Below are 27,676 nucleotides of genomic sequence, written 5' to 3' on the forward strand. Positions count from 1 at the left end.
AATGCAGTGGGCGATGACAGATCACTTCATTCACGCAAGACGAGGGCAATTACTTCAACCATGACAGATTGCCTCAGCAGAACTGAGTTTAGGATAAAACCTCTCCCTCTCTCTCTCTCTCTCTCTCTTTTTTCCTGTCTCTCTCTTTATATCTCCCTCACCCCCCCCCTCCAGTTCAATAAGGAATCTTATGCTTTCCCAAGCTAATGACTTCCTCCTTTACACTATTGTGTGTGTGTGTGTGTGTGTGTAGGGGGTGACAGTACCATCTGTCTGGCTGCTGTAGCCCTTGCCCCTGCCCAGCTGGTGGGCACTGAGTAATGGGAGAGGACTTCCTCATCTCGCCCCCCTGAGAAACACACACATTAGTATGCAACACCTACTGTCAGAGAGAGAGAGAGAGAGAGAGAGAGAGAGAGAGAGAGAGAAAGAGAGAGAGAGAGAATAAGAGACAGACAGAGAGGTTTTTTACAGTTTGAGCATTGAAACCTGAGCAACTCCAGGTGTCAAGTGATGAGCACTGAATGCTCCCAGTCTTGAAAAATTGGCACATACAGCAACAGTTTCTGTGTTTGTTTTTGTGTGTGTGTGTGTGAGTGAGAGAGAGAGACAATTTAAGGAATGTAAATGAGCTAATACTAAACTGCTGGATTGCTTATTGAATGGGAGAAGGAGAAAAGGTGAGAGAAGTGCAGAATGAGGCAATGTAGGTTACAAAGAAAGAATTTGGGAAACGTGTGATTTATATTACATTTAGCAAGTGAAAACCACATGTCTTTATCATGTTAACTTTTTTATTTGTGTACAAAAAAATTTTGTTCCTGATTACGTTTTTCGATGAATCGATTATTAGTCATGAAGGTAATGTCGAAAATTAGAAAAATGGGAAAATAAATGCCCATCACAAATTCCCAGAACCCAAACTGACATTTTCAAATTGCTCATTTTGTCTGACCAGCTGTCAAAAACCCCAAAATACTCATTTTACAAAACTATCAAAACAGAGAAATGCAGCAAATCATTGCATATGGGAAGCAGACTTCAGCAACTAAGTAAGTCTATTAATACATTATCAAAATTATTGTCAGTTAATGGGAAATTTATATAAAAAAAAAAAAATTGTTGTAAAATTATTACAAACTATATAGGGCCCGTGTGAGGCTGGTGTGCACTGCAAGAAGATAGTTGGTGTAGCCTACTACTAAACTGCAACAGTGAATAAGTTTTGAGAGAAACTTAACCCTTAAACCCTGACTTTGAGAAAATGAAAGCTCAGATGGACCAATCAGGAATCTTCTCCTTATGAGGTCATAAGGGGAAAGGTTACCTCCCCTTTCTCTGCTTTGCCCACCCAGAGAATTTGGCACACCCATGAGAGAGAGACATCATGGCTTTCAAACGAGCAAAGTGGCAGTTGGTCAAGGCCACCCCTCTGTCCCCCTCAATAGCTACAGACACAGAAATGGCACATCCTAAGTAAAGCTCATTGTGGGACTGGCTCCAGTGGCTGTAATTCTGCACCAAGGCAGATACAGTATTAGGGGACCACTCAGGTCTATATAAAAGCATCCAAAGAGCACCATGTCATGGGACCTTTAAATATAGGTAACATTTTTAACAAACATATCTGACAAATCAAAAACACTTTCCTCCTGAACATATCTGCGTCACTGGCAACGCATTTGATCTGTTTCCCCTCTCAAAATGTTTTTTTTTTAATACATTATGCACTCATAGCAACTGAAGCGTGATTACACGCTTATGGTTATGCGTGTAATCCATGGTTTATGGTTATGTTTAGCACTTGGTTAAGGTTAGGGAAAGATGGTGGACATTATCAGGGTTATCTTGGTTTGGGCTTAAAGACTACAGATAGCCTGCGTTTCAATCTGTGGGTGTGGAGTTTGAAAGACATAGGCCTTTACCAAGCAGAGAGGGTCTAATGAAGAGACTCTACAGAGCTGCATTATGGGAAATGTAGGATCTAATATTTCCGAAGCTTGAAACCAAACTAGGAACTAAAAGTCAGGATATCTTTATAGCTTTATGAACATGCAACACAAAATGATTTGCATACCCTTTTAATGTGTCTGTCAATTGACTAATCAAGTAACTGATCAAAGCAGTCAGCACTGCAAAATAGCAATGAGGTTCAAAATAGATTACATTTCCCTTTAACTTTTACAAGCTAATCACCAAACGTTTATTAGTTTTAGTTCAATTTCAGTTTACTGTATGTCTATATGGAAATGTACATACTTTAAAGGGAAAGTGATAAAAAGTAAGTAATCTAGTAACGCTCTCCACAATGGGTGCCATGCTGCCTTTAAGCAAGGCACTGAACCCCCAGCTGCCCCTGTGGTTGTAGTGGGAATCTCCTAGTCTAAGTTTATGATACTGTGGTGATTTGAAGAAGAACAAGACACGAGAAATAAAAGGTAAAAGAAAAACTATTTAGTTGGAACTAAACGTGTCTGTTTGGCATTTGACAGAAGCCATCCTGAATTAGACTCATCCAACATGGCTGATTAATGCCGTTTCTTTATCTCCACGCTGGCTTTAGGCACCGGAGACGCAGTGTGTTGGCCCACAGAGTGTGATACCATCCCACACTGTGGCAAAACCTCCTCTTTCTAAATCTATCGCTCTCTATTTCTCTTTTTCTTCCTCACACTCCGCCCAGCCCTCTCTCTCTCTCTCTTTCTCTCTCTTTTTTTTTTTTTTTTTTTTTTTTTTTTTTTTTTTTTTTTTTTTTTTTTTTTTCTCTCCTCCATCCCGTTTTTGTCTGGGTACCCCCCCCCCCACCTCTCTCTGTCTCTGTTTCTTTCTCCTTTCAAGCGTGGAATCATTTAATTATCGCCTATAGCTTTTTTGGCAGGCTGTTGAATGCCCACCTCTCAAAGCCTGGAGGAAACAATTTACCCTGGGGTATCACACACACACACACACACACACACACACACACACACACACTTCAAGGAGAGGATTTATTACAGCAGGTCCATCCGCAGTTCACAGAAATCCATCACCAGTTCCAGATTGAAGAAATGTTTTCAGGAAAAAATAAGATATTAGCCAGACCAAAAAAATGTTTGGGTATTGCTCGGATCCTGTAAGATTTTTGCATATGTCCTGAATGTATTTTTGCCAGATAAGAGTTGTGTTTGAGGCAACAGTGTGTGTGTGTATGTGTGTGTGACTGAGCCTGTGTGAGGTAATGATTATATGTCGTAAAGCATTTAGAGCATTTAACTCCCCATTATAGGAACAGTAGGTGGCGATTCATTTAGGACACTTGCCTACTTGTGTGTGTGTGTGTGTGTGTGTGTGTGTGTGTGTGTGTGTGTGTGTGTGTGTGTGTGTGTGTGTGTGTGTGTGTGTGTGTGTGTGTGTGTGTGTGTGTGTGTGTGTGTGTGTGTGTGTGTGTGTTTGTGTCTCTCTCAATTGGACCCCTATGGGATGGAGAAACCAATCCCTATAGCACTGAAGAGGGCGAACAAAACACAGCAGAAAGAAAAGGAGGTAAGACAGGAGAAGAGCAGAAAACAACTGGGATCTATTGAGAGGAAATTAATGGCCCATCTCATATTGTCAGCATTGTTATTGTATAAGGGGCTCTAGAGGGAGGGAAACCCTTTAAAATGATGTCTGTTGAGAAAAAGAGCACTAAAAATGAATACAAGGCAAAGAGGAGGATGAAAGGCGAAGGCTGTAAATTTTCGACAGAGCTCTCAGTTCATTACAGGGTGATCAGAGACGAGGCAGGGCCAGACAAAGGGCCTCAGTGTTGCAAGCCAGCTACGTCAGTGTTACACCGGGGTCAGCTCTTTAACTCACGGGCAATGAATAACTGGGCTTTCAGCTGGGACAATGGCAGGCCAGCTCTCCCCAGCTCCGGGTAGGACCTGCCTATTGTTGAGGAGTTGAACCGGGGAAGTCACCAATCTGTAGGAACGCTGAGAAGTTAAAAGACACGACGAATGAGTCGAGGAAAGGGAGCTGCGGAGATTTAAGATGTGTGTGTGTGTGTGTGTGTGTGTGTGTGTGTGTGTGTGTGTGTGTGTGTGTGTGTGTGTGTGTGTGTGTGTGTGTAAACCTGGAGGTCAAGAGTACTCTATCATCACCATGTCATTAAAGATTAAAGTGCGCGGTGCACATGGGGCCCACAAGAATTCAGTGGCCTCTGTGTGTCTGCTGGGGTTTCTTTTACAGGTAGCTGCTCAAAATCTGGACTCAAACTATCCAAGAAAAGCCCATAAATGAGCCAGCCCCCTAATTTGGTGCCAGTCAGTAGCCACTTTCTAAGAGCTGACAGTAATAGCAGTCAATGTTGTCAGCCGAGTGAAGCAGCAGAGGCACATCAAACGAATCAAACAGCCTCAACTTTACAATGTAGTTAAGCATTGTGGTCTGCATTTGAAGTAATGTGAACAAATGACAGCCGTAGTAACCCTGTCTCCTATAAAATCACGTTCCCATGCAATGAAACGGCATCCTCGATTAGGTTTCGAGGGAAAAGTATTTTCCAGCAACCGGCGCACGTTGTGAAACGGTCGGTTTTAAATAACGTTAACAAAACTACTTGGTTGGGTTTACAAAAAGATGATGGTTTGGGTTAAAATAAGTAGGGTTGTTACGGAAGTTAAGTTACCTACCTATTGTAAGTTAAGTGCGTCACATACAGTACGTGGCGTTACATAAACAAGTCAACACAGATTTTTAGTTTCGCATGGGACAGGTCTCCTGAGTGAGATACTGTTGGTAAGAGGTTTGACCAGTGCAAGAGCTCTTTGAGAGACAGATACAACCATGAACTTAAAGGAGTACTCCACTGTTTTTACACACTAAGTTTATATAAACAGTTTTCATTTTGGCACCCGATTATGATTTTGTTTTAGTCTATTTTTGTCCAGAAATATTACACGTGATTTTTGTCAGTTTTAGTTAACAAAAACGTAAGAGATTTAAGGCTTGTTTTTCGTCAGTGACATTTTTAAAAGGTTTAAAGATTGGGCGTTTACCAGACAGGGACGAAAGGCGCTATTGAGTTTCATTATGAAAAAAGGAGGACCCAGTTTTTTAGGAGCTTGGCTAAAAGTTATAATATATTGGTCCTAATCTTTTTCTTGCAAGGCTCCTAATTGGCCTTGCAATACTAAATCACTGCACTGGAATACTCCCTTTAAAAGGTTACGCGTGGAGATTTTTAACCTCTAGTAGCGCTATAAAGCACTTTTTCTACCCATTTTGTATGTCTTGTGCATGAGGACGGACACACATTCTACACAATATATTCCACTGATCTACAGGAGGTGGTAATGCACAAACATATGTAGCAATGCGCCAACAAAGGCAGGAAAGAAGAAGACTGCTTGCTAGAGAGCTTGTTCTAGCATAGAACAATGCAGGCTTCAAATCTTTAAGAAAAATCGGCTTTGCTAGTGTTTGATGAGGAATGAAATGCATTGATCACGTGTGTTAGACCTCGAGGATGTATTTCAATAAGTAACACGGCTGGATGTTAATATAACTGTTTGTTTTCAAGAAAACGCCACGGGGCACCTTTAAGTGCTGCTCAGTTAAGCTCAGTTGACAAACAGGTTCATTCAGCTCCTAGTCCCTAGTGTATCCATTTAGTGCCAACCTGAAAACATACAACCGTTTTACATGTAAGTAAATAAGCTATATAACACAGAACATATGAGACGTATGTGAAAACCACAAAATGAAAATTTCAAGCCAAATTGGTTAAGAGGAATAGAACATTCACAATGTTAGAATCAGTGAAAGAGCACTGAGTAAAATTAGATTTTAAATGAAAGTGGAAACATTTCGGCCAATTTGGATGATTTAAAGGCTAATCATTTTTAGTGAAGTGGTCCGATGCATCATCGTTTCACCCCAAATGTCAGTAAATTGGTCAAGTGCTATTAGATTAGTTCTAAAATGGCAGCAGTGAGACGTTTGATTCTCCTGAGTTCAGTTGAAATCTGATCAGTGGCGTCTTAAGATTTTGCAGCTGATGGACAGATGAAAGCTTCAATTAAAATTGCTGTCAATTCCTTTGAACAACAGATATCACCTTTCTGCATGAAGTTTGATAACTGCAGTGTAAACTAACCATACTAAAAAAATACAAAGAGAAAGAAAACTTGCAACAAAAAAAAAGTCAAATGAAATGATTTTTTTTTTTTCCTCGAATAGTTTTGTTAATATGCAAATCCCAAAATGTTTACAAAAACCATAACAGCTAATTTTTGGTGGAAGCTCTGTCCCTGTTACACTGTAATTGCTTGTATTTATCGCACATATTTTCTCTCATGTCACCAGTTTCAGTTAGTTTCAGGCTGCTTCTATTCATTAGATAAAAACTGTCCAGTCGGGATGCTTGCGTCTGTTGAAAACTCATTCAAATATGTAAATGAACATCACAGACCAGTCACAGTTGAGCCCCTTTTGAACCAGCAGAGTCCCTCAGCCCATATTATGTTCTCCGTGCTGATGGACACCTGCCTGCTGATGATTATATTAGTCATTCGCATGATGAAATCTACAGTATATCAGCAGCCAATCCCCCCACACACACACACACACTTCAATACACTGAATGAAAAAGGTCCTTTCATGCACTCTGACTGAGTGACTGCACACTGCAGTATTACCTCTTAACACCCGATTTAACCAGAATCTTAAACCCAGAGTCTTAAAATCTATTATTTTGTGCTAACAGCTGTGAGATCATTTAATTTGTTTCCTATGCAAATCAAGTCATGAGTGGGATACCACCTGAAAACTGATGCCTGAAAACATTTGACGGACGGGTGGCTGCACACACACAATTACCACACCCTCACTGGCGGAGAAATAAAAAATTATTTCTTAAGCTCGGTATCACTCACAGTGAGTACGCACACACACACACACACACACACACACACACACAGACACACACACACAGACAGACAGACAGACAGAGCAGCTGTCTGAGGCAGGCAGGGTCAAACGGTGGTTAATTAGTCCCGTCACCTGCTCAGGTCATCACACCTTCAGCTCTGCTCAGCTGAATAATAATCTTGCAATATTAACACTGTCACGTTGGCTGGGGTGTTGGTGTGAACCTGTTGTTGATATAATACATTACATCCCACTGTCTCGCCTCCCTGACACACACACACACACACACACACACACACACACACACACACGCGCTCTCTCCCTCTCCCTCTCCTGCTTCCCTAGCTGACTGAAAGGCCACCAGAAACTGTCACTTTGCACTAATGACTGCTACAACGATGTGTGTGACAGGTCTCTCCTCTCCGTCTCTATCCTCGCAGCAGCATCACATGTGATTACTCAGCCTCTCGCTTCCTATCTGTTGCTGCTCTCTGTAAATTATATCAAATGTGAACCACCGCCGTAGTGGTCTGTCAAACTGTGAACCGGTTTTGAAATTTACTCTCTGAAATGTGTCTCATTAGCTCAATCCGTCTGCAAATTCCGGCAATGGGAGTTAATGATGTATTATTGAGAATATTCTCGGGTTGTGAAAAGGTAGATTTCAGCATCAAAGCGTGTGCCAGCAGGCTGTTTAGTGTTTGTTTCTCAGGGAGAGTCCCTCTGTATGGAAAACAGGCAGGTGCTTCACGGACGCAGGGAAATGCGGGAATGATTTCCCATCTGTCTGTTCTGTGGAGAGATAACTGGGCCGTCTTATCCGAGGTGGAGCGCATCTCCCTGCACTGGGAACCTTTTAATGGGGCGGAAAACCTGCCTTCCGCCCCTGAAAATCCACCTTGGAATTCCCATTTCCAACAGCCTGTGACTACCTGTCTTTCCAGAGCCCTTTTCCCATTGACTTTTGCTCTTTTTTTAGATTTTCCGTATTCTTATCACTGCATTAAATTGCCTATAGATGCAATTTATGTTAATATGTATTGTGATGCAGACAAATATCACAATAAATCTAGCCAGGAGATGCTCAGATTGCTTCCACAGAAGCAAGTACACACACACACACACACACACACACACAAGGGGATAGAGGGCTGGATAAACGCCAGCCAAGCCTCATTAGCTTCTTGCTGCTTCTCTGGAAAGACAGGCAGAGCGAGACAGGAGGGGGAGACAGAGAGGGGGGAGGTTAGATAAGCAGAGGGGAGTTGAAAGAGAGTGAGAAGAGGCAGAGGAAAACCAGGTTTATGAGGGGCGACAGTGAGGCAGAGCCCAGCACGGTGACCTGTTGGATTAAGACTATTAGAAACCCATCTGGGGCTGCTTGACCACTTCACTGGCGGATCCTCCCCCAGCAGCCGCTCAGCTGACCCCCACTGACACAATGCACCCCTGGGAGAGACCGAGACACACACACACACACACACACACACACACGCACACACACACACAGACTCTGATGGAACAGATGAAATGCTTCATGTCAGTACTTGAAATGCTGCATGGGACCATATCTATGACAGATGGAGAGGTGACCCAAAAAAAAAAAATGGGAAAAAATAAAATAAAAAAAAAAGGGGAGGTAAAAAAGGAAACAAAAAAAAAAAAAAAAAAAATTGGGGGCCGGGCTTGGACACATAGGCTCAAACATTGTTTATGCTGATAATCTGACTGAATTCCCATTTTGTTTTACTTCAGCCATACACTAGAAATATATGTGCTCACTTACACTGAGAAGTGCGGCTACAAACGTTGTACCCCACATAGGTTAAAATGTCTTCGAATGTTTGTTGTTCATTTGATGTGAAAATGTGTATGGCAATGGCAACTGAAGTTTGAAGTGTCAGCTGAAAAGCAACCGAAAGCAGTTGAAATGTAATCACTGAAAGCAATTGAGAATTTAAAGTTCCAAGTGTAAGCCCCCTAAGCAGGTGAATTGTCAGCGTATGTAGGCTACAGTTGGAACAGTTGTACTTGCAGGTATGTTGCATTGAGCATCTCATTTACATATTCTGCTAAATGTCTTCCCACAGGCTGTCACTATGATGAACACTTACCACCAGTCCATAGTGTCAGGATCAATCCCTGTGCAATAACACCAAGCAGTAAATTATATATTTAATAGTGTTAAACACATCATTTAAACATGTAAATATACACTGTAGATACTGTCATACCCACCTACCTCAGATATACAAGCAACCGCGATACATTCATAATTCATTTTTTTTTTTTAGCACCATTTGCACTTTTGCATTGCCCTATTGTTTTACTGTTTGCAGTCCTCATAGAGCTGCTTCTTTACATGTGTGTATGTACGTATGTGTATACAAACTTATATCTGTACATCATAGTCAAATGTTTGCGTTTACCTTGTCCAGCTTTGTTGTCCTTATTTTTAGCCGTAAGTCTATTTTTGTGTATGTCCTGTGTAAGTCAAATTCTCTGTGTGTTCACACTTTCTAGGCCACTGAATAAGATTCTGATTTGCAACAATTTCAGGTTGAGTTTAAACAGAACTCAACCTGAAATTGTTGTGGAAAGTTGGAGAGTGCAAAATAAAAGGAAGATATTTGGCTTATGAGCTTGTGCTCTGATATCATCCAGTTTTATTTAAGCTCCTTTGCCGCAGCATGAACTGTTCCACAAAAAAAGTTTGCAGAAAGTTTTAAGACAGGAGTCTTTTTCTTGTGTGACCGTTCCTAAAAGGGAACAAATCGGAGATTTAGGATGGCAATAACTGGGTATGGAACCAGGCTGAAAATTAAGTTTTTGTAACAAGCAAGGGCTGGACAATATGACCTCAAATCTAAATAACCACAAATCGGCAAAATAGTTGGATGATCTCTGTCTCTCTGATTAATAAGGCCACTTTCTGGACTGACTGATTATTTTTGTTGTTTTAATATTTTATTTTTTATTTGTCACTAGTTGTTTCAGTCGTATTGTTAGTTAAGATTCAGTACATGAATTTACGCAAAATTGCAAAACACGAGTAGACTAGGAGCAGTTGAAGATTCAGTGTTGTTAATTCAATACATTTTAGTTTATTGCCCAACCCTATCACAAACTATTAGAGGTAAAGACATTTAAATGTCAGGCTAGTGGGTGCACTCATTTTGAAATTAAATGTTTAAATATTCCATTTTTGTTAACCATATGAGAAGGTTTCGCTGCACTCTTTGTTTTCCAAAAAGCAGCACAAATTCAATATGGACTCTCTGCCGCCTCACTGTTTCTCTCTGTTCATCTCTCTCTCTCTCTCATTCTCACCCTCATCTCATTAGCCCATTTTGCGTCGCTGAAGGGTACCATCCCTTTCGGGAAACTTTTGTGGGTGGTTTCTTTGGTTTGAGTTCATCTTCGGCGGCTGTAAAATATTTCAACCGGCTTCACTTTCCGAGTCGTGAAGAGCCTCGCTACATGAGATTATGAGCTGTGGGGCTCAACGCAGACAGACGAGCTCCCAGCTGAATCACTCCACATCAAACCCTTCAATCACTTACCATTTACTGGGCTAAGCACAGATGAGAGGGTTCCCCGCTGGTCCACGCACGCACACACACACACACACACACACACACACACACACACACACACTTGTGTACACACAGACCTGCTGCACAAATGCTCATGCACAAGAGAACAAAATTCGGGATGCAGAAATACACTTGCACAGGCAAGCACATGCATGCACACACACACACACACACACACACACACACAATTAGATCAAATGCACTACACGCACACACGAGCAGCCTTTTAAATATGCACTATGCCTTTGAAAGAAAAAAAAATCTAATGCAAAAGAGAAATATTTATTAGGTTGATAACGCTGTTTCTGTGTGAAAGTATAGCCTGTATCAGTGAAAGTGTGTGTGTGTACGAGTGTGTGTGTCCCAATGGTGTCACCATAGGGACGAGGTGATTAGTGATATCTATCCGGCAAATCATGTGCAAGCACATCATTACCATAGCTCCCTCTCCCCCTCTCTCTCTCTCTCTCCCTCCTCTCTTCTCATCTCTGTCTCTCTCTCTGGGGTGCGTTCGCTCCCAGCGCTCCTTAAGTGTTTTAACGTGTTAATAATCATTAGGCACTGTGCAGTCAAGTGGGAGAGGAACGGGTGGTTGCGGCGGTGGCGGTGGTGGTGGGGTGATGATCGGCTGACCTCTGACCTGTGACCCCCGACTCCCCTCCTCCAATCTCCCCCCTCTGTGTTGAGTGGCTGGCCTCTCATCTTGGGGGTCCATCAGGGACCTATTAAGGGCTGTCTCACACTCCGCCACCTCACTTAACTCTGCCTTGTCAATATGCTACAGCATGTGTGTGAGGGACAGAGAGACAGGGAGTTTGTGTTTATATTCACCTCCCTGTCTAGGAAGCCAGTCCCCCCTTTCTGTCGATCACACTTATTTTTCGCCTCATTTTTTCTCTCTCTCTCTCTCTCTCTCTCTCTCTCTCTCTCTCTCTCTCTCTCTTTTCCCCTCCCTCCCTCCGTCCCTCTCACTGCGTCTGTCTTTGGAGATGCTAATTCCTGGTCCAGGGAGACTAGATGAAACAGAGCTGAGTTTCTCTCATTAGCTGACACAGATGCCGAGGCGTGTGGACCTGAATAACAACACTCTGGCAGGCTGCTGCCTCCTCTTCCCTTCCACATGCTCTGTTGACGATCTCACATTCCAGCCATATTCCCCACAAAGCTTAGAGAGAGAGAGAGAGAGAGAGAGAGAGAGAGAGAGAGAGAGAGAGAGAGAGAGAGAGAGAATGTGTGTGTGTGTTTGCTTATCTGTATTGCAAGTTTTCTTGAAAAGTTGCGTGTGCTGGAATATCATTTTTTTTAAAGATCTGTGAGATTTCTTTGGGGAGGCTGACTCATTTTTATTTTATTTATTTATTTTTTTTTTTAAAAAAAGGACCTTGTGTCTCTATAAACTTCAACAAGTATTTTTATTTTCTATTTCACAACAAACGATCAAGACGGTCACCGAGGAAATTGGCAAGACTTTTGCAACATTTCATTGCAGCTGCACAGCCAGTACTGGGAGGGGTCCAATTATTTCAGAATAGGATATTTCTTTTATACTGGTAGCAATTAACTTTTCCTAATTTTTATAATTTGGTTTACTAGTAAGAAAGAAAAAACTGACCACAAACAACCAAGCTCAAACACACATTAATAAAATGCAACTGCACAACTTTCGGTGTAATCTCTGTCTTTTTGCATCTTGAAAATATTCATGGGCCACCAAATATTAGTGTTTCAGTTACACTCCTCAGTCTTTCTGTGTTTTCCTGTAAACGTGTCTTCTTTGTCCCTGCTTTTAAGAGTTGCTTCAAAATGCTAGCATCAGTGCAAGATATTTTTTTTTCTCTTAGCTTGATCTGTAAATGCTTCTGAAGCGTCCTCGGTAGTTAGTTACATCAGTCCCCGTTTCAGTTGAGGTGAAATCTTTTAGCCAGTCCCTCCAGGATTTCGCAGCCTTTTTTAAAGATTGTTGCGGCCTAAAATGCCTGACTTCGCAGGAGCTTTTGTTAAAAATTTCGCTAAAAGTTGCGATTTCTTTTGTAGGTTTGTTGCAATGAAGTTGCGGGAGAGAGTGAAAGTTGCAAAAAAAGTTGTAATTTTATATATATATATAGTTCTTTAAAATAAAAAAGAAACTTGTTTTGGGGAGAATAAAATTACTCTGGGCTGAGATTTCCTAGTAACCTTACCAAAAAGGCTCAGGATGCTGCAAATGTTGGTATAATATGAAACTGGCTGGTGGATTTAAGACAAAAAATTATTTATTGAATGAATCAAATTTGAACATATGTGGAAGTTGCTTGTTGATCTTTACATTGTTAGTTAATTTCCTAACCTGGCCTGGGACACACATTCATACGGTTTGATAAAAGGACTTATTGGACTTTAACTTATTGCACTTACAATAACGAGCCCAGTGCTCCTCAATTTAGGTCATTGTGTCGTCTCATCTCCGGTTTTTCCTGCATGCACCGGGTGTGTTGTTTGTGTGTGTGTGTCTGTGTGTGTGTGCAAGCGTCAGTCGCGGGGGGGGACGGAGCAGCAGCCCCACCCGCTGCAGAGAGCCGACAGCCGGGATTGAAACGGCAGCAACTTCAGCGACTTTTAAATCGTTAGAGTCTCCATTGATGTTAAAATGTATACATGTTGGCAGGACGGTCTGAAATGTTTTGCACGGTCTTTCGCTGTACGTTTTGTTGGTAAATGTGAGACGTTCGAGTCACACACGTTGCGTCTTCATATCACAAACAAGGAAACGATCAACCCGTTGTCACGCCCGCTTGGTCAGTGGCTCTCAGAGTGCGCGTGGGACTGCTGGGATTGGTTGAAGTCGCGGGAAACTTCAGGTTATTGGTCAAATTTGCGGAAAAGTTGCGGTGATTGGTCAAAATTGCGAGTCGCACCAAATTTGCGGCGACAAGGCGAAATCCTGGAGGGACCGTTTAGCATCGATTTTCAGGTTAGCGTTAATGTCCTCACCATCAGTTTACAGGTAGCATTAGCAGGTAGGATTAGCAGGTAGCGTTGTCAGCTAGTGGTGACGCTCGTTCCTCAATCAAAACACCTGTTGCCGGCTTTTGCTGAAACAACTGCGCTGTTATCTAGTTGTTTCTGTTTGTTAGGGCCAAAGTCATCATTGTTAATAGGATTTTTTTTCTGGATTTATCTGTAGTTGATGCATTCTCATTAGCTGTCTAACATACTTAACTTGCATATTCATGACGATCGCATGGTCAAAACAACACTAATGTGCTTTGACTGTTTGATGCATTTCACAGCAGTACATTCCATTATTCCCTGTATGTGTGTGTGTGTGTGTGTGTGTGTGTGTGTGTGTGTGTGTGTGTGTGTGTGTGTGTGTGTGTGTGTGTGTGTGTGTGTGTGTGTGTGTGTGTGTGTTTTGGCAAAATCTGTACAGCACAGTCAACAGTGTTCCTTTCTTTCAGCGCAAACAGTAAAAGCTTTAGATTGGTTAGAGCATTTCCATTCTGTTCATCCAGTACAGTAAAGCCCAGAGACTTTTGACATCATCTTTATCATGGTATGCCATGGTGTCATTTTTAGGCAAATAATCCAAAGTATATGGGAAATGTAGTCTTAATTGGGGAGACACTAGCACTGACAATAGCTCTGCTGTGTGGATGCTGTCAATCATCGTCGCCATGGTCTAATTTATTTACAGAACTTAATTAACACTATTCATTTCTAAGGTCTCAAGTACTGAGTCATCATATTGTCTCGTATGCGATTGGAATTTCTACATTACAGCTTATCTAAGCTGTTGTATTGCTTTAAATGGATTTTTAACATGGTATTTTGAACAGATTCCAGATATGTATGGATAAATGATAAATTGGTAATTAGTTCTTCTATAAACCACAGAAGTCATTTCAGGATGAGTTGCCAGCTAAACCTAAAAGCTGCTCACAAACCTGAAAGAAGATCTTAGTATTAATTGAGTTTATTGTCCTACAGTGCTGTGAAATGTGTAAAAGTGTCTCTGTACTGAGTAGCAAGGTTATTATAGTTTTGCATTTTTCATTAGTTTTTATTTGGTTTTGACTTTTTGTTTTCAAATTCAGTTTAGTTTTAATTAGTTTTTAAAGCGGGTTTGCTAGTTTAGTTTAGTTTTTATTTTTTGAAAATGCTTAGTTTTAGTTTAGTTTTAGTCTTTTTTGTAATATGGGTTGTCGGGGGATTCAAAAAGGTCAGAAAAAGTATTGTGTAATAATAACAAAAACATACAATTTTAGAAATATGTATTCACAATGTATTCAACAATAACACACAGCCTACATATGGTCATAAATATGTGAACAGTCTACACAAGACGCCGCAGTAAGTGCAAAATGTGTAAGTGACGTGGTGCAGGAAAAAAAAAAAACTAAAAATAGCCAACAGACTAAAGAAGACATAAATCAACAGGTGTTTTGAACTTTGGTTCGAGTAAAGTTGCGAACCTTTTGAAGTCAATCGACTCCCACAGTTGTGTAGACATCCCAGTACCAACACACATATTAACCCACGCTTCCTCACGCTTTTGGTGTTCCTGCGTATTTACTAACCAGCAGCTATCAGGTTGCCGGTGAAAGCCCCCCTGTAGTGTTCTCTGTCCTGCTGTTGTCTCCATCATGCTGCCTGGCCCTGGCCCCATACATCCATGCCCTGTACCGGGGTTAGCTTCTGTTTCAGGGAAAGGGGGCTTTGCTTTTTCCTTTACCTTGTTAAGGTAAGCTAGGTTAGCCTCCTAGCTTGTGCATGCTTCTCAAATGTACTTTCAAATTCGTCCACATATTTTACCACCTTCCACTGCAAGGCACTTGCTTTTATCTGACACAGTCACAATCAAATAGGACTCTGCCACTTTCTTCCGACTTTCGGTACCGCCATGATGCCAGGCGAAGGGCAGGGGCACGGGCATGTGTTCAATTTGACGTGGAATGTCGGAATTTCTGGGTTCCCAGCATGGTTCCCAGTCGGAAACTATACATGTCTACGGGGAAATGTCATGGTCGGAAAGATATAAAACGTTATTTGCTCTATGAAAGACATCGACAAAGACGAAAACTAAGGACATTTACTTGATCATTTTATTTTAGTTAGTTTTTGCAAACAGACAATACAGTTTTAGTTTAGTTATCGTTTTTTTGTAATGCCTCGTTTTTATTTTTATTTCAGTTAACGACAATGGGCCTAATATACTAACACTAGCGCAGTTTGCGCTGCGTCTGTTTATGCGAGTTCGGTAATAGCGCACGCTATGCTTCCAGAGTTTGCGTAGTATTTATCAACCCTGACACCCATCAGGCAATCGGTGTCTTTCTCCGCCCACTATACGTAAATTGCGCTGTAGCAAAGCGGTACTTGTGCTATGATATGGCTGAGTGCAGACTGCGATATTCCCACTGCTGATGCTAGGACTGTTTGAAATGATCCTGATGCCAATATTTGTAATGTAGCGAGGAGTTTAACAACTGCTGGAATGGGATGTGAACGCTGAGTGGGAGATTCAATTTCATCTTTGATTTCTTCCAGTAACTGCTTGATCTGTAACGCTAAATGATGTTGTGTTCAAAGTGTGATTCTTGTGTTAAAAATGTGTCTTCGCCTTGCTCAAATTACTGTTGCCATTTCACCAGTGGCATAAAGGTCTACGAGGAAACTCGATTGCGACTGGTTTAGACCTGCTTTTAAGAGGCGGAGAATTTCCCCCGCAGAATAGAGGCGCGTTCTTACTGACAGTCTTTGTAAATACCACGGAATATATAATTAAGTGCACTTTGCGCTTATCCTCCCACCTTTTTGGGTGGAACTCCCACTTTCCTTTTCCTATTGAAAGCGCAACTTGTCTCTTCTCTGACAATCTGCGATTTTACCCAAGTGCGCCCTATTTGTAAATAGCCCGCATCGGTTACGTCCGTCTTTGCGACCAATTAGCGCCTGGAAACAGGCGCAAACAGCTTGATAAATCTATCCCAATGTTTTTTCCCCACCTAGCTTTTGTTATTTCGTTCGTTTTCGTTAACGCTTATAACCTTGCTGAGTAGTGAGTCAAAAGCAAAGTAAGCCTTTACAAAATCACTTAGAAATATCACAACATTGGGAACAATGGAATTAGAAGTTGAACGACAACGAAAAATCACCGCAAGCTTCCAATTTTAAAAACAGTTATCGTCATCAGTCCTCCAAACGGCTCAACCCTAATAAAGAACAGAGCATACAGAAAAAGCATACAAGCTGTACTCCACATAAGACCGAACAAAGAAGACTGAGTAACACAAACAGTGTGTAGCAGCACTGCGACAGGCGGTAATCCAGCAATAAACCAGATCCACATGTTGGCCAGATGATGCATCCTGGCGTTTGAGGCGTTTGCGGACTTCCCTTTGAGTCAGACATGACCTCACTGGCCAATATATGTCATCATCACCATCATGTCCTACCTGATCTCCACCTCTGATAGTCACCGCTCCATGAAGGTCTCCCCTCTCACGCACACGCTGCTTTACATAATTCAACACTCATTTATGGGAGCCCAGCTCCTACCTCCCTGCATAATAAATCAAAGAATAATCTGGCTTTAGCTGCAAATTTTACTCTATTTTTCTATTTGCACACATACTCTCTCTCTCAAACACACACACACACACAGGACTCTTTAACTGAGAGATTGGTCTGAAGTGACAGTAATGTAATATTAATAACCAGGGGGGGGTGACAGTCTGTCCCTATTGTGTTGATACCCGCAGGCTTGACAGAGCTTTGGTCACACATCCCACTGCTGTACATCTACTAACACTGGTACAATAAGTCCTCTCTGTCTCTTTCAATCTCTCTCTCTCTCTCTCTCTCTCTCTCTCTCTCTCTTTTTTTCTTTTTTTTTTTTTTTTTTTTTTTTTTTTTTTTTTTTTTTTTCTCTCTCTCTCCTTTTGCTGCTGGCTCTCAGGTTTGAAGATTCTGGGCCTTCATTTTCTGCCCAAGAAACTAAGAATAATTCATCTTCACCCTACTTCAAAATGACCTTATTGTATTGAAATCACCTGGACATAAAACCACAAAACAATGCTGGTTAAAACTATGCAAAGGGGCTTGACCGATATCAGTTTGCCAAAATATCACAGGCAATATTCACCTGGGATTAAATACTGGTTATTGGATACATAAAATATGCTCTGCGTTGTTTTCATAGTTTGACAGTGCGATATGGGGATATGTCTGGTGATATTTTGTATATATATATTATATTTTGATTTGCTGTATTGCCAACAAATCCCATGAAAACAACGAAGTAAATACTAATGTATAAGTATTGAACCTAAAAAGTGTGGTCTGTGTCGCCAAAGCAAGGTCATGGGTTTTTTCTCTGTGCCCTACAGCTGCACTAGTGTCCATACCATAACCTCCACAATTAGTGTGAATCTAACTGTACAGTCATTTGCTATAAGCGGTCAATTCAGTGTCTATTACTGAAGAGAAAAACAAACTCATTCAAATGCTGCATGTTGCCCTACCTTTTGTCCATTCTGTGTAAAACACTGAATTGCAATTTTTATGGAATAAAATGGAATTTCTTTTCACTCAATAACATTTACAAATTGCCTGAAACCTAAACTTATAATACTCACTATTTATTGAATATTGTCATTCTGTTTCTCTATAATTAATGTTTCCTTTACTGTCAATGTTCTCAGGGTTTAAAGATAGAGGGTGTTGTACTGCATGTTGGGGACCAATTTGAGCTAAATTGATAACATTTGATTGATTTGATACAATATTGAGATATAATAAAACTTAAAACCTTTGTAACAGTACAGAGAGAGAGAGAGAGAGAGAGAGAGAGAGAGAGAGAGAGAGAGAGAGAGAGAGAGCAAAGACAGCAGCGCTTTGACTTTAGCAGTTCTGTGCCTGGGACCGAAGAGTCACAGAAGGAAGAGGGAGAAAGATGGAGTTCGGCCGGCTTCAATCAGACGAGTACAAGTCAAAATCCCCATCTGAGACACAGATGCAGACGAGGGGCGAGGGAGGGAGGGAGGGACGGGAGGGAGGAAGGAGGGTGAAGAGAGGACGAGGAGAAGAGAGGGAGAGCAGCAGGGGAAGTCATTATCACTTCCCAACCTCACTCGCTGTCTAATGTATTCAAGGGGAAACAGTTAGATTTGGTCCCCTTTGGCAGCCGACCGTAAGCAAATCGATTTGAATGGGAGAGATATAAAGAGCTGTTTATAGTGCCCCCGCATCTCTGAGCGTGTGTGTGCGTGTGTATTGTGAATATACATTTGTGTGACACAGTATGGAAATGCCATTATGCACGCTCACTGTTCGGCTTTAGCGTCTGCTGCAGCTTTGAACTGTATATATTTCATGAAGAATAACTGAGGCAGCACCTACATTCCCGCCCGTGTGTGTGTGTGTGTGTGTGTGTGTATTTGGCCATAATTCGTGCACGGACCCATGTGTTTTTTTTGCTTCTGCAGCACCAGTGGTGGTCTGCTGTCTGCTGTGGCCTCTTGTTTGAGCTGCAGTGAGCCAGCGTCTGGTTTAATCGAAAGTTGGAAGAGTCCCCGCTCTGCTCCCAGATCCGGACTGAGGGGGATTATTGTAATGACCTATGAGGACTTTTGTGTGTGTGTGTGTGTGTGTGTGTGTGTGTGTGTGTGTGTGTGTGTGTGTGTGTGTGTGGGCAGGGGTGTTGTCCCTTGTTGAGTGAAGGTTCAACAGCCTCAAACCCCATCAGGTTGAAGGGGCTTTACCTTCCAAACATCCGCACAGGGCGCCGCTTGTCCCGATTTGATTACGGACATATTTGGGGATCCATCAGAAAACTGATGAAAGGAAAATATAGAGCTAATCCTTGTTCAAATTGAAGGTCTTGCAGTACGCACACACCCACAGGCATGCAAGCATACACACACACACACACACACACACACACACACACACACACACACACACACACACACACACACACATACATATACAGACACACACCCTGTAGGACATGTGTAACCTAAGTCGGTTGTGATTCCTTTCCTGGTGAGGCCTGGAGGAGTCTAGGAGAGGTTAAAAAAACACTGCGCAGTGTGAAAACACACTTGTGAGGTGTGCGGCCTGAAATCTTACACGTACACACACACAAGGCTTTGATTAATTGCGCCTGCTTGTGTTTGCCAGTGAAACAGTATTCATTCAGGTTAGGCACCCTCTCTTAATAAAAGGTCAGTGGATAAACAGCTCGGTAAGGCAGCCATTTTGGGGATTAATCCTCCGGGTTTGGCCTCAGTTACCTCTGAGGCGCTGAGGTTCAGAGGTGAGGGTTATGAACTATTACAAGAGAAACACAAACTGGCTGCACACATTTACTGACTAATGAACAGAAGGGCTTTTGGATTCAGTCAAGTCACCACAGCAGTTTTTAGGGATAAGGAGTGAGAGGTCACTGAGGGGCATTCAGGAAAATGAGGATTTGTTTGAAATTATTATGACTGCATACATTTAAATTAATCCCAGATGGAAATGAATCATTTCTGAATAACTAAAATCACCACCAACAAAATACATTGGACAGATGGCCACCTATAATCTGGTCAAATTAGGATCTGTAGTTAAAAAGATAAGGCTGGTGATACGCTCTATTTTTCTTTTTGTCAATACATTCCCAAAACAACAATGAATTGATCGTTGTGCGTGCGTGCATCTTATTCCTCTGTGCCATATAGCTCCATGGTTTTCCAAAAACTATTAAAAACAATCAATGAGCCCATGTCACATACACCATCCTGCTGCCATAAATACTCGACATGTGTATTCATCCACAGCTGAAAATAGTTCCAAAAAACATTTGCACAATTTGCTTCCATTTGAGATGAATGTTACATTAGCTAAAAACTACCAGCTAGGTGCCAAGCTGTTTTATGAAATTACTCTCTTTTTAATTGTAAAATGAAAGCTACATAATTGACTTGTTTTTTAAAAGATGTATGTCTTCAGTAGGGAACCAAGGTGCTTGGGGCTGAGTGCCACAGACAAGGTAGGAAAGTCAGAAAGTATTGGTGGACAGACTCTTTTGATAGGATTTATTGACAATAACAAAAATAAAACAGAATAACTAAAGCCTTATTCTTTGATATGTGTTTGTTTTGGGGTTATTGACTATAAAAACTAAAATACATTTGAGAGGTCCTGCTGTTCGGTAATGATTCTGATGAAATCGTATTTCACTGATGCTCATTACAAAGAAAAATATGCAGTGCATTTTTAGAAGTAATGTTTTTTTTTTTTCTGCATAGAAAAGCCTTAATTTGTATAAATTCAACTGTGCATATACATCTGTAATGGCTACTGTATGTGATATGATAATGGCATAGCTAATATTGGCCACTCCAGCAGGTGTGTGTGACCTGCTGAAGACACACACACACACACACACACACACACACACACACACACACACACACACACACACACACACACACACACACACACACACACACACACACACACACACACACACACACACACACACACACACACACACACACACACCAGGAAGGCTGACGGAAATGTTACTCCTCAATTATTCAGGCGCTTTAAATGGCAATCTGCACGAAGGTAGCGCTGGAGGAGGAAAGGGCAGAGCCACTAGAATACCACACTGTTTATATATATCACACAGAAATACATGCATACACTGCACAAACTGTTTTTCTTTAATTTGACTCTGACCATGGGATCACACCAGTAAAAGCTCAACCATAAACAACATGCGGCAGCACATATTTAAACAGTGACAATAACACTGATGTGCTGTGTCATTAGATTGTCACTTTGTGATTTAAGGAAGCATATTGAACACATTTAGGAAGACACCGGCATCAGCAGATTTCCTGTGTGGACAGCCGTTGTCGCCGGGCGCCTCGACTCTCACATGTTACTGATTCAGAAAGCAATAGGAGAGCGTTTCATATTCCTACCGTATGCATTCTTTTGTTCACCACCACATGTTTATTTAGGAGGATAAACAATCAAACCCAGCGACGCTGAGGCATCAACAGATGAATAGTGATGAGGTCAGGGTAAATATTAGTCATGTGCTGATAGCAGAGATGATAAATGGGGAGAAATTAGACACACACACACACACACACTTTGAGTCGGCTCTCTGTAGCTGGGATCACTGTGTCTGCGCTGGAGGCCAGCACAGCTTGGAAACGCTGAATTATTGAGTTTTGAACAGTAAAATGTTGGCTTCTGAATGTGCTTCATGAATGTTTTCATTAACTTTAAATACAGATTTTTCTTATTTTGGTGTTGCACATTTTATGTGCCGTTGCTTTAATGAGCTTTGTCTCGATTTTGGGGAGGAAAACCTCAATAAATGCCGTTGACTTCGTTAAAACCTCATGACAGCATTGCTTCATGGAATAAGCCTACTATCATTTCTTGTTTTAATTTACATTAATTGCTCACCTTTGTATTGAGAAGACTGAAACAAAAAGAATTTGTACTACTTTGTAAAGAGATATCATTTGTTTCTAAATGGCTAACACATCATGTATTAATGGGAGCTTTAATGGATTAGAAATAAGCCATGATTAGGGACAATTAAGGCAACTTTTACTGTAAAACAAAAACCTTAGTAGCAATAAAGACCGGCGATATTTAAAATGGTTATCGTCAACATATCACATGAAAAGAGCGCATGTCACTCTCTCAGTACCGTCCTACTTCCCTACCCTGCCTGTGGGTCTCAGTCCAAAGACCATATCCTACTGAAGACGTGAACCTATTTTAAAAAAGGATGTGTATATGTTTTAATAAAAATAAAAAAAAGCTTTTCATTTCTTAAAAAAACAACAACAACTGGGCACTGTAGTTTCTAGCAAACGTTACTCAAACTGGAGTAAATAATGCGCTTAACAGTGGGGCTCATGGAAGTGATTTTAATAGTTTTAAAACGGAGCTATATGTCATAGAAAAAAAAAAGTAATTAGACAATACTTGGTAGTAGGATCAACGCATTGTGCACCAAAGGAAAATATAGAATAGCAGCAGACTTATCCTTAACTAAATGATTTAATAAAACATGGAACATAAAGTATGCCTTATTAGACAAAAAGAGCCAATGTTGCAGCAGTGCAACCATACATGATGAGATGATTGCAAAGAGCGAAGACCCAGGTCAGCTGTAGTAAAGGTGAGAGGTTGCAGTCGGGGTGGGTGCTGCAGCACCTGGTTAACTGGCCTACCGTCCCCGTCTTTGTATTTAATACAGCGGTGATGGGATAATCCTCCCACTTCTACACGATAAAGATGTCTCCATCCTCTGGCCCTTATCACACACACACACATACACGCAGGGACATCTAAGGCACAGTCTGTGTGTTTGAGGTACCAATCTCATAGGAGCAGCTGTAGCCTACAGCCTATATGGAGATGGAGGGGACCCAGTCACCCTGACCCCGTCACCCCGCACACACTGCACAGTTCTCGCAGAACAAGAGGCGAAGGCTGGGGGAGGGCTGCAGTTCACTGGAGCTACTTCAAACGGCTCACTATAGAGACTTAGAGAGCATTATCTGATCTAGGTGTCTGCACACAGAGCGCTGTCCACCACTGAGTAGGAGGTGGGAATAAAATGGATGGTTGTTGAGCTCATTTAATGTGCGTCGGTTCTTTTAAATTGCAACCTTTTGCTACATGTTGTTTAAACTGCGCTATATGAAGCATCTTTAAATATCAATCTTAAATGGAATCAAATATATCATATCACCGATGGCGTTTATTCGGACACCTTGGATTGATTAAAGAAATGGGAGCGTGATTCACATGCTTCCTCTATCTTGAAGCGTCCGTTTGGTTAGCGTTTGTGGTTTTCCCATATACCCTTTAATTTGCTGTAGAACAGAGGATGTATGAACTTGTGCCTCCTCCTCCTCCTCTGTAGCGTTTGTTTTCTCATTGGCTTAACTGAAGAGAATAAACACTTGGTGGTTTTTCAATCTGCTTTTTATTCGCTTCTTTTACTATCGGCTCTGCATTGGTTCCTTCATGTACTGCTGAGAACACAAGACTGAGAAGCAAGTAATGTTTGCAAAAACCTGTTCTGGTTTTGAGATCCTTTTGAGGACTTTGACACAAATGTAGAGGCTAGTGTACTCAACAATGTACTTTTTTCATAGTTATAACACCTCTGAAAAACACTGTAATGAATTCTCGCTACATGTAGCAGCTGCAAGTAACCCCTAAAGAAAAATTTCAGTTTTTTAAAATGAAAATCATTTTTCCCATAATTCCATTTTTTACTGTAGTACAGAGGATGGCTTTCTGTCCTTCCACTATCAGCATTTCACTGTTCCCATAATTTGCTTACAAGATTATTATTTGGCCGGTTTTGCAGAAAAAGAGCGAAAACACCATCCCAATTTGTAGTAATTTTCATAAAAAGTATTAAACCAAATTCCACCCAACTATAAGTATAATTTAAGGTCTATCCATAACAAAAAAAGGAAACCCAACTGAATGATATCCACCAGTGTTGCATGCGAGTGTATTCAATCAGTGGCCAATGATGCACTTAAAAGTTACTCAGGCAGCCCAGTGATCAGTTCAGATTTCACTTGATTGTTGGCGCTTCCTGTTGTGGTGGTGTGGTGTGGAGAAGCTGATGTTAGCAGCAGGTGCTGGGTGTCACGTACCTGAGCACAGCTCCGGCTATAGTGTATCACAGCCGAACGGTGACTGTTGATTATAAGGCTCTGCAGTAGGGATGCTCATTAATCACCTCGCTACTGATAATCTCATTTAGTGCTGCCAAATAACCTCAGGCTATTGCATGTGTGCGCGTCTTGTGTGTGTGTGTGTGTGTGTGTGTGTGTGTGTGTGTGTGTGTGAGTGTGTAAACATTCACCCCTAATTATAGCCAATTACTCGCAGTCAACCTCCCATAGTTGCATTCTCACCATGAGCACATCCACTTACACTTTTTCCACACACACACACACACACACACACACACACACACACACACACACACACACACACACACACACACACACACACACACACACACACACACACACAATTATTGATGTACAGATAATAGTCTGCCCCCACAGCTGAGGAGGATGCTTGAGGTTTAATGACTCAATAATTACTAACATCAACAGCAGACAAAATCAGTCCCTGGGTGTCACACACATGTTCTCACATGTTGGTATCTGCTGCCACCTTCCTGTCGGAGGGAACGCTGGCTGAAGTGCAGTTTTCCTCAAATCGCTTTGGCACAATCGTCGAATGACTATTAAACTTTGTCAAACTATGTGACTATTTATATGAACATTAGGTCAGTTGTTCACATGACTATAGTCATTTAGAATTGCACTGAGTAGGCGTTGCAGATCAAAATAGTTTGCCTTCCTTTGCTATTGAATCGTATTACTCTCAAATGCACCTATACACATTCACACGTTCACTGTGTAAATCCCTACATGCAAAATAGAGCAACTAACAATCACAATAACCTGTCACACATATTAGATACATAATAGTTATGTGGTATTGTTGTAAAAGTTGTAAAAGTTCCTCACAATGTAAAGCAACCAAAGAAAACAGGTGACAGTTGAGGATATCACAGCAGCATGTTTTCTTTCACATATTGTACAGCAGTTCCTGGTAATTTTGCTGTTGTATATGTTTGTTTCTGTACAAGCTTTCTTTATGTATTTGCGATTGGCTGGTGTGTACATACAATTAAAAATACATGTTTTGTTGAAAGTATAGTGTGTGTCATGGTTGACATCAATACTATTCAGCTGCTTAAATATACAATGTTAGCAACTGGACAATATGACATAGTGGGTAACTAATCACACATTCAGAGTACGCTGTCATTTGACAAGATGTCTTTGCATGTTGACTGTCTTGGTCTAAGCAATGATAAAGGAACCTTTTGTTTTGATGACAATGATTTATTGATTGATGGGATTTATTTACATGGGAAACAGGAGTTCATTCTTTTGATTGAGTAATCCCCTTTTGCAGGTCACATAGAGTGGTGTGCTGAATGTACCGCGTGGTGTGAGCATTGTACATGGAGTTTTGACAACTGTGCCAAAGCGATTGAGAAAAACTGGAAGAGCTCATTTGCTGGTACAGCCTGCAGAGAGCAATTCTGAAGTCTAAATGTGGTGGAAGATGTATTCAGTAGGGCTGTGTATTGGCAAGAATCTGGCGATACGATACGTATCACGATATATGGGTCACGATTCAATATACTGCAATATATTTCGATACTGTGCGTAAGGCGATGTATTGGGATTTTTTTAAAGTATCATTTTAGAAAAACTAATATTTAAAAAAAGTCAAAGAAGTGGTTCACAGGTTCTTAGTGCGCAAATTTTTATATGCTAAAGTAGAACAAAGTTCAGCTCCATTGTTAGCTTCTAGCAAAAAGCCATCAGCATAGCCATCTAGCGGTAGGGGGTTTAAACAACAATTAAATAAAAAAAATAAAACGATATTGCCTTTTTGAAAATCTATACAGTATTGCAAAATAAAATATCGCAATATTCAAGTGTATTGATTTTTTCTTACACCCCTAGTATTTAGAGCCTTTACTTAAGCAAAAGTAGCAAAATTACAAATATTCTTTTAGAAATATTATTAGCAGCACTATACTTAAAGAATGAAAAGAAAAAGTACTCATTGTGCAGATTGGCCCCTTTCTGAGTGGTATATTACATTGTTCTATTATCATTGTTAATGTGAATTAACATAATTGCAGCATTTTTGACATCGTAGCAGATCAAGGTGGAACTCATTTTAACTGCTTTAATTGCCGTTTGGTAGGTCAATCCATGATAATGCATCGTATTTTATAACTCAATCACATGTTTTATAAGTTAAATCTTCAAAGTAACTAGTAACTAGAGACTTGTTTAATAATTACAGTGGGGTGAAAAGTAGTAGTAGTAGTAGTATAAAAGTAGTGCAGGCTATTAGAAGCATAAAGTAGCATAACATGACAATACAAGTATTGAGTAAGTACAGTATAAAAGTACTTAATAACTTTCTTATCACTGAAATGTGGTTCGCAACTTGAGTCGATTTACAGTGGCGTCCATAATTCAAACCTTCAGAAATGAGAACAGGTATGCAACTATCTAGTGACTATTTCAGCATTACAGTAATGTACTGTAACACGCTTGTTTACAGATGTACAAGAGACTGCAATTATAAATATGGTTCTGGCCAACAACGCAATTAGGATTCGAGAGATAAGAGAGCATATCTTGAATAATGACACCATATTTAACAATATCAATGCTGTAAGCCTGTCGACCATGCAACGCTTCCTCCAACGGCACCAAGTGACGATGAAACAACTTTACAAGGTGCCATTTGAGAGAAACTCTTGACAGAGTCAAGAATCTGCGACATGACTTTGTAGAGTTATGTATGCAACACTACTTCCAGTACTTCCATACTATATTTATTGATCTGTATCGTGCACAGCGCGCACACACTATGCTTGTTACTAGAGCTGCACGATATGAAGAAAATATCTAATTGCGATTACTTCGACTGATATTGCGATTGTGATACGATTCACGATATTGGAGGGAATGATCAATTTTGTATCATTATTCTCATTGAAAAATATTAAAATGAAATTGATTACAGTGTGATTTTTGCGAGGCCTTAGTCTGCTGGATAGGATTTGTAGGCTGGGACGTCTCAGCAGCACCACTAGGGTTGGGCGATGTCCCCTAAATTGGCAGTTGACGATGTTTACAGTAAAACATGGCGATGGACGATGATATCGGCGTGCGGCGGGTTGGCTCATATCTCTTTACATAAATATTTTTTTCTATTACCATGGGCTAACAGTTAACATAGAAACGATTAGACATACATTTAAATGCCCTCTGTAAATGGTGCCCTGCTGGTAGAGGCAGTTTTTTACAACTTGACCTACTTTCACTTAACTACGGCGCAGTAAAGTCAATCAGATGTCCGTGATCTGCGCAATGACAGTACAGTGGGACATTTGCCTTCAACAGAGCGACAGTAATAACCTAATATACCATCATTACTGAGTTTAAACTACATTCTCGGTTATGTTTGCACTGAATAACGCATTCAATAAACAGAAACATAAGTCTTGCAGCGCACATGAACAGATGCGCAATATTAGC

At 40.9% G+C, this 27,676-nt stretch overlaps 1 protein-coding gene across 1 annotated transcript in view; it reads right to left on the reverse strand.

The window, feature by feature from the left end:
* irx1b (iroquois homeobox 1b) overlaps nt 1–27,676 on the reverse strand; it is a 57,185-nt gene that overhangs the window by 17,331 nt on the left and 12,178 nt on the right. The gene's annotated exons all lie outside the window — the stretch shown is intronic.

This window comes from Perca fluviatilis, chromosome 13 (genome assembly GCF_010015445.1).
Source record: "Perca fluviatilis chromosome 13, GENO_Pfluv_1.0, whole genome shotgun sequence".
NCBI classification, from domain to species: Eukaryota; Metazoa; Chordata; class Actinopteri; order Perciformes; family Percidae; genus Perca; species Perca fluviatilis.